The 7,982-nt window shown below is 43.1% G+C and overlaps 1 long non-coding RNA gene across 1 annotated transcript; it reads right to left on the bottom strand.

The window, feature by feature from the left end:
* Nucleotides 1-316: 316 nt before the first annotated feature.
* On the bottom strand, nt 317-6,567 carry LOC136486735 (uncharacterized). Its single transcript, XR_010766935.1, has 3 exons — nt 6,486-6,567; nt 781-850; nt 317-380 (listed from the first exon to the last, which is right to left on the bottom strand). It is a non-coding gene; the product is annotated as an uncharacterized lncRNA (long non-coding RNA).
* Nucleotides 6,568-7,982: the final 1,415 nt, after the last annotated feature.

Raw genomic sequence — 7,982 nt, 5'->3', positions numbered from 1 at the left:
GATACTTCAGTGGCTTTGAATGTTTCACTGCATTGAAGGCAAGAAATGTTGCAACCAAGATACTCTATGGAATGTTTGTTCTTTTTCTTGCAATTTGGACATGCTGTCCAGAACGTTCGACGTTCGCGTTCTGCACGAAATGGACCAGGAACTGGATTGCCTGGAGCAGCAAGGGCGCATACAATAATTTTTGTGTCTCCTCTGAGATCAATCGTGTCGGGAACATGATTGTTGGAAAAAGGCTTGATGGCATGGGATGGTACTGCAGGGGCAAATGAAGTAGGGACAGCAGTAGTAACAGAACCAGCTTGTTGCTCCATTTATATGAAGTGTCTTGAAGAACAATCCTTCCCTCAGTTCAGGGCATGCAATAAACAAAACTGGATGGATTCAACAATGGAAAGATGGAAAGAAATTAGATAGATGGTAAACACATAACATACTTTCTAAATGCAGAGCAATTGAAACTTAATGATTCTATAAATATATCATATAGAAGAGGAATTATAAATTTTATGGGTATCAAAGGTGACCCAAATTTCATTTTCTTCAGTTTCATTGATTGCTATTCGTAATCCACGTAGAAAAGGTCATACGTACAGGCAAATAAATAGACCTAGAAAGGACTATGATCTAAGATCAAGTAGGAACATTTGTAATATATGGGATGACCTCATGCATATCCACCATGCATATAAATGGCATAGAAATAGAAAATAAATTATGTAGGAAGAAAGCTAAGTGTGGATATAATATCTAAGAATTCCTTTACTTACTAACCTCTCCTCTATTGTTTCACTTGGTTCTAGAGACGATCTTGCCAATAGTTTTCTGCCCCTTTTTCCCAATCCTGTTACATTTAAAGACAAGTAGAATGTAAAGGATATTAAAAGGCATATATAAACAAGGAAGAATATGCATGGGAGAGCCTGTATCTTCTATTAATTTTTTTTGAATGAGCACCAAATGTGTATTCCAGAAATATACCAGTCAATTATCCCACAGTAGGCATAAAAATACATCTTAATCTACCTAGTTTTTCAACAAGCAAACGTATAATAATAATAATGGTACAAATTCAATAAATTGTAATGGTTTTCACTTTTCATGTGACAGAAACTAGCAAGAATATATCTCAGCATGCATGCACACAGAGGGCACATTATAAAATGGAAATCAACAAGGCATTTGTTGTTATTGGCAATATTAAGCCAAAAAAATAGAAAAATCTGAACCATCTTCCTTGAACAAACAGCATAGTGTCAACTCAGATCAATATATCACAATATCTGCACAGGCTAAGATCTTTTACTGAATTTGTGGAGCTACTGACATTTGCTGTTTGTTAATTAAAAGATCTTGATGCAGTGCACATTATTATGAAGGATTTCACTGTCATCCAGTTAAGTTTTTAGTGACTTAATAATTATATGTGTTTACAAATGTTCTAATTAAATTCTAAGTGGACAACATATATTCTTCCAGAGACATCTGATGGTAAAACTGAATTCTAGCTACTATACATGCTACCAGCATATATAAGTAGGTCTGTGACGATGAAAACTATGCAATGATTATAGACGAAAAGGCTTTTCCAAACATTATCCAGAACAATATTACTAAATGAAACGGATTTTCCTATATTGTGCACCGATGGTAGCTGGAGAAATGATTGAATGTTTCATCATAAATCAAGAATTATTTTGTCTCTGATTCTGTTATTGCTCCCTCCTGTTCTTTACAATGCCATATAATAATTGATTAATTGTACATATAGGTATTTGAAATAAGTCATACTAACTGGAAGAACATGAATATAATATGCATCTAAGCACAAGAAAAAATTGCTTAAAGTAAGCATTCCATAAACTAATGGATTCTTCTTGTCTACATAGACGAAAATAAACTTATTAGTAATTAATAATGCAAACAGCCAGGTTACACAGCATAAGTACAACGTGAAATAATGAGTAAAAATAAAATTATATGTATGCTAAGCTGTTGCGGCTATACTGATGTCTAGCATGGAGACTACAAGGACATAGCTCATGTATTTGATGTGATATTGAGTGGATACTTTGAATTGAACTTTTGTGTATAGGACACAGTATTAGGGATCAAATTCCATTTTACATGTTTCTCCATTACATATGGAATTAGTGATACTAGTAAATTCTAGGTCACTCATTCTCAAAGTATGGTAAAACTAGTCAAATCAACCTAACAGACCGAACAGGCGACCAGGGTGTGATTGGTTCCCTGTATGACCTAACCTAGGATGTGGGGTGGAGCCAGGAGGTGTTTCGTTTCCTGGTTGTCTAACTGATCCAGGCCAGCAGCTTGCTCCTCGACTTTTGCAGGATTATTCGAATTTTGCCCCTAGATATGGTCACAGAGGAGACAAGTTCAATTTGCATGGGCATAGCTGGCTTGCGCACGCCGGGGCAGAGTCGTCCCTTGACATGTGCCGCGGCGCCAGAGACACCGAGGCCTGCATGCTGTAGGAGCAGTCATGGCCCTAGACGGCTTCCTCCCTGGTGATTGCCCTGTGTTCCAGATATTGAGAATGTCGTGACCGATGACTCCAATGCCGCCTTGGGCCGCTCATCGGGATGGCGTGCGGGAGCTACACGCAGCTGTCGAGATCACTGACCGCAATGTCCTGCTGATATCCTTCATGTGCAGATCTTTCTTTTTTATTCCTCACCTCTCCACCATTGTTGCTTGAGCTCTCACGGTAACAAGTCCCTGGCCCTTGTCTGTGTTTAATATCTGTTGCCATCTACATTGATTGTCCTTCGATCTTTATAATTTTGTTTATGCAGAGTTGGTAAACAAGTTTGAATGTGGAAATTATTGATGAAAAGAACATCGCAACTGTAACTGAGCACGTGATGAGAAATATGTTGGTAACATTCTGAACATTCTCTCTAGGGAATGTGCAATGATGACTTAGTAACTATTTTTTGAGGCAATATGCTTGCGTAATGATGATTACTTATGATGGAGGATGTGAGATGATGATCTATTTTTGTGAGGCACTATATTATATTGGGCACCATTATTATCATTCATTTCGGCTGATCCATTTATTCTCATGTATATGATAAAATTGTCTATATCCATTTATCATATGGAATATGAGCTGATGATCGGGATCTTGTGAAGAACATGGCATCATTACATTTTCATGTTATTGTCTTTGCTTCTTTGTTGGTCTACCTTTCCTTCAAGCACTATTCTTTTATAGGCCAGTGCCAATCATGCCATTTTCCATCTGTTCTGATGACTAGATGCCCCCAAGACCCGCGCGAAAGTCCCATCATTGTTGGGTGCCATCAGAGATCTGATATCTTGGGGTCAGAGAAGGGATGTCCTCAGCATTGAGGAACATTTGCTAGGGTATGACTCGTTCAGATCATGAGTTCAAACAAATAATAAAAAATTTGAAGTATCCATGATCAGTACTAATGAATATAGGAATTGTATCCTGGATTTCTATGGTATATGGATGACTTGGCTTCTTTCTCAAGTAAGCACTTGGCATACTTGTTATCCTTGGGGCTTGCTCCTTCCTATTTAAGTTATTCTTTCTTTGTTACTCTCGTAATGACGTTCCAAAAGAAATCAAGGTTACCAGGTCACAGCTCTGATTCTTCCTCCTCCCTTATAGAAGCTTCTCAAAAGAAATCAGTAGCTAGGGTGGGTCCGCCCCATCTTTCTTTTTGTAGTAAACAACTCTATTGAGAAAGCTAGCTCTTTCTTGATCGAAGTAAACAATCGTTGTAGTTCCTCTTTAGGCAAGCTACTTCGTTCCTATTGTTCCTATTTTCCAATTCTGAATAGGATCAGGGAATTTAGAGGAGTAAATAGGCAGGACAAAGGTGGCTTAGAGGAGGGGCCAAAGGAGCTAATGCGGTTGTTGTCCTTCTTTTTTCATTCCTCATTTTCTGTTCTAGCTTTAGTCTTTAGTCATTTCATCAAGTCTGTTCTATGCTTCATTGCCCCTTCTCACTTCACTATATCGGTGGGTGGTATCACAGCATACTCTCTTTCTTCTTTAGTTTTACGAAGGAGTTTTGAATGATGCACTTTGTTCCGTAATTTCATTCAAGAGATCCTAAGGAAAAGAGTTGGGTTTTCACCGAGAGCTGAAACACATAACATAAAACCTGAAGGTTTTTTCTTTTTTTTTTGTTTGATTTGAGAACCCTTTGCGCAAATGTCGTTATCCTGACAGGAGCAAGAGGAACTATCAGCCCAAAGCTAATAGAAGAACGGATAGAGATTGGGTATCAGAAGAGATTATGAACGGCCCAATGCCGTTGACAACGATTTTGATGTCAACAAAATCTAAGGAGACTCTAAAGAATGATGAGCCTAGGATGTCGTTACATCAATTGGATGACAACAATGTTTTTATGCATGGTGACTTCGAAGAGCCGGTTCACATGCTTCAACCACTGGGTTTGACTGATCCAACCTTGGCCCAAGCTCTTGTGATTGGTCTACTAGGCAGGTGGAATGGATCCTTAGCAGGTTCAGCGATCCAAGACGCCAGTAAATAGAGCTTGAGTTATGAAGTTTTTTGCACATACCCGTGTTGCCTTTCCTTTGCTTAGTACACTCACACAAGAGCATCAATGTTGATGTGCTTTGTCAAATCTCTTTAGCTTTCTTGCCTTAAAACCACTACCACCACCGAGTCTCCTTTCAAGAACAACACTCTTCAAATAGGAATCCATGGTTTTCATGCTTTGGTCAGTCATCCAAACCCAAAGCAAAGGCAATAACCTATTTCTCTTCGGCCCTACTAGTCATGTTTGCATCCTCTTTTCCTCTCTGTTCTGGATGTCAATTGAGTTTAACTAAAGGTATGGTTCCTTGAATGAGGCTATAATGGTTGCTCTCCTCAACCAACCAATCACACCTAAATATAGGGTAAATGGAGCACCATGATTTCTTGGCATGAATTAGGGCCTATATTCCAACTTTATGTGATGCGTCTGTTTTCCAGTAATGCCAAATCCGGCCACACAACCATGTTGTACCTATTGGACCTAAGAAATATGCTAGGAATGTTACCAAACACTTCGGAACCAAATCTGTCTGGACTAGAGACATAATAAAATTAAACAAAATCACACAAATCTAGCGATTTGGCATCTAAGCTGCCACAATCTAACTGTGAAAAAAATGAATTTCTATCCGATAGGTGCCTGTTTTTTCTCACTTTTTTCAGGCAATGAATGCAGCATCCAATCTGAATCTAAACATTCCCAGCTCAAGTCTCATACTATTCTACTTCCACCTCGATGTTTCTTCTTTGACGCAGCCCACATACTCTTGATGCTTGTTCTGCCTATCGCCAGCCGCCTCCCATCCCCAGCGCCATCGCCACCACTGAGCCTACCTCCACTACACCCCGCCATGCAAACCCAGCGTCACCGGGCCATTCTCGGCTCCCCTGCCCTGCTGCCCCTCCCTGACCCAACCGCCATCCTCCTCCTCCTCCTCCCGTGCCTGGCAGTGATCCCACCATCTCACCACTCTGCCCCTTGCCTGCCTCCTATGCCTGGCCGGCCTACCTCCCCAAGTCCATTTCTAGTTCTGTAGGAGTTTCCAAACCAGACCAAAGAGAACGGCACCTAAAATCAATCTCGATTTCAGACACTTGTAGTATGTATAGCAGATGTGCAAACAAAAATACAGACATCATTGCAACAAATAGTACAAACCGAAACCTCTATCCCAAGAAAGCATTCACGAGAGAGCAATCGATCCAATAGTATATTGATTATTAATGCTCTGTGCCCTCGTTATTGACAGAATGGTTGGTTACTGTTCCAGAGAGCAACACAACGAGGGTTAAAGAAAAAAGAACAGGCGTGCTGCTTTGACCTGGAGCTGATGGACGGCGGAAGCAGATACGGTTGAGAGAATCAGAGAGACGCACAGCACAACCACTGAACTCTATCAACATCCTACTATCTGCGGCCTGTGGGTGAGCTCTTGATCTCACCATTCCACTTTCCGATAACCAGAAGCACGCACAAAACAAACAACACAGAAACACAAGATTTTTCTAAAACCACACACAATCAGATCCGATTGAGGTGAGCTTTTAACCATAGCCTTGCCACATCATATGCGACCCGTCACAGCACTAATCCCTAAAAAAGATTAAGAATTTTAACAGCAATTTCAGAAATCGAGAAACCCTAGCTAGAAAAGGGAGAAATGGGGAACAACCAAAATCCAGGGTACTTGTGAGAGGATTAAATCAATTGATGGAAAAGATATCTTCTCATGTGTGTGAGCACCAGTTTCCCCCAAAAATCGGACCCCAAAACATAGGCTAATTGCAAGAACGAAAATTCCAAGAAAATAGCTCTAAAGTCACACGAGTAGAAAACATGAAATTAAGGAACAACTTGAGTACGAATTTGGGCAATCAACCTTTAATTAAACCACGAGGAATTCACCTGTGTATGAAGACTTTTAGCCTGCTCCAATCTCCACCAACTTCAAAAGACCATGAGACACTTGTTAGGACTGAGCTGAAAAGGGGAGAAAGGGGTATGCTAGAGATTAGGCCCTAACTCTTCCCCTATGGCCTATATTTATAGTCGAGACAGATGGAACCCTCGACCCATCTCCCTTCCAACCCTCCTCAGTTTACAAATTACATATAGGTCCTTGACACTTGTACCTTGAACCTTTTACAAGATGGGGTATGACTAGTCTATGTCACACCATAGCCACGGTTAGAGAGTGGGCCTTTGGCCCGTAGGCCTGTCGACCCAGGCTTCCCACCATGCTTATATGTATCCATTGTTATTCACTGATCAATACATGAAGCATTCCCTAGTCCATACACTCTCATGGTATCATAAAGACGGTTTGCTCCTGCGACCTCTCCCTGGCCCTACTCCCGCAAACCCTAACTGTGTCGTCGCTGAGCCTCAGCTCGCTGGTTACCGATCCCATGCCGGTGTTGAGCCCTCAGCTCACCGGCTACCGATCCATGCCGCCGCTGAGCCCCACACTCACCACCTCCTCTGAGCCTCTCTCCAGCCTCCTTCCCCACGTCGTCGTCCCACGGCTGCGCATTCTCTCCCGGTGTGCCATGAAACGCACTCTCCCCTATGTCCAGCGTCTATGCACGCGTGGCCACGTGATACGCTCTGCTCTATCCCACAATGTGCTCTGCTCCTCTCCCTCCGCACGGTCACCTCTGCCACGTGGGTCACGTGCCCTCTAGCCCATCCTACGTGTGGCTCCACGCCTTCCTTGCGCCCGCGCAGGACCTCTGTGCAATGCCGTGTCCCAGGAGGATGTGTTTGTCCTCCCGTCCCCACCACTCTTGCACCCATGCGTGCATCCTCTCTCTCCACGTGCGGATCATTCTTCCTCACGCAATGCGTGTCCACGTCGGCCAGTTCCTGCGCGTGGCCTTTTCCACCATGCGTCACCTCCTCCGCGCCCCGCGCGTCTGTGTGACCTCATCCATAGAAAAATGTGCACACCCTTCCTCACATGCGAGAAATGCGCGCCCCTGCCTGTGCCATCCTTCCCCGCTCACGCAAACCCGTTCCCTCGTGATCCTCGCTGACCACTTCCCTTCTTCCATCCTTTCCTTCCATGCATTGTGTTTGCCCGCCTGTCATTGCCTCATCTGGTCAGTTGTGCACGCCCTTCCCGTGTTGCTGCATTTGCCGCCACGATCTCTCCAAGCGTCATCATGTCAGAAACTGAAGCCAAGTAGCAACTTCGCCTCTAGCGCGAGCGCGAGGCCGAGTAGGCTGCCACTGCCAAGCGTTTCCATATCCAGCATGAGGCCAAGGTGGCCCACCAGAAGACGGTTGTGGATTGCGCGGCCGCCCTCGACGCCTACAAGGCCCAACACGTTGTCGTCCATGCCTAGGCCCTCGCCATTCTCAACATCAAGGTGCTTGTTCTTGTTGTGTTGGTTCACACTG

The sequence above is a fragment of the Miscanthus floridulus genome, chromosome 10 (genome assembly GCF_019320115.1).
Source record: "Miscanthus floridulus cultivar M001 chromosome 10, ASM1932011v1, whole genome shotgun sequence".
Taxonomy (NCBI): Eukaryota; Viridiplantae; Streptophyta; class Magnoliopsida; order Poales; family Poaceae; genus Miscanthus; species Miscanthus floridulus.
The sequence above is the reverse complement of the archived record's forward strand: the minus strand, read 5'-3'. Positions and strand labels throughout refer to the sequence as shown.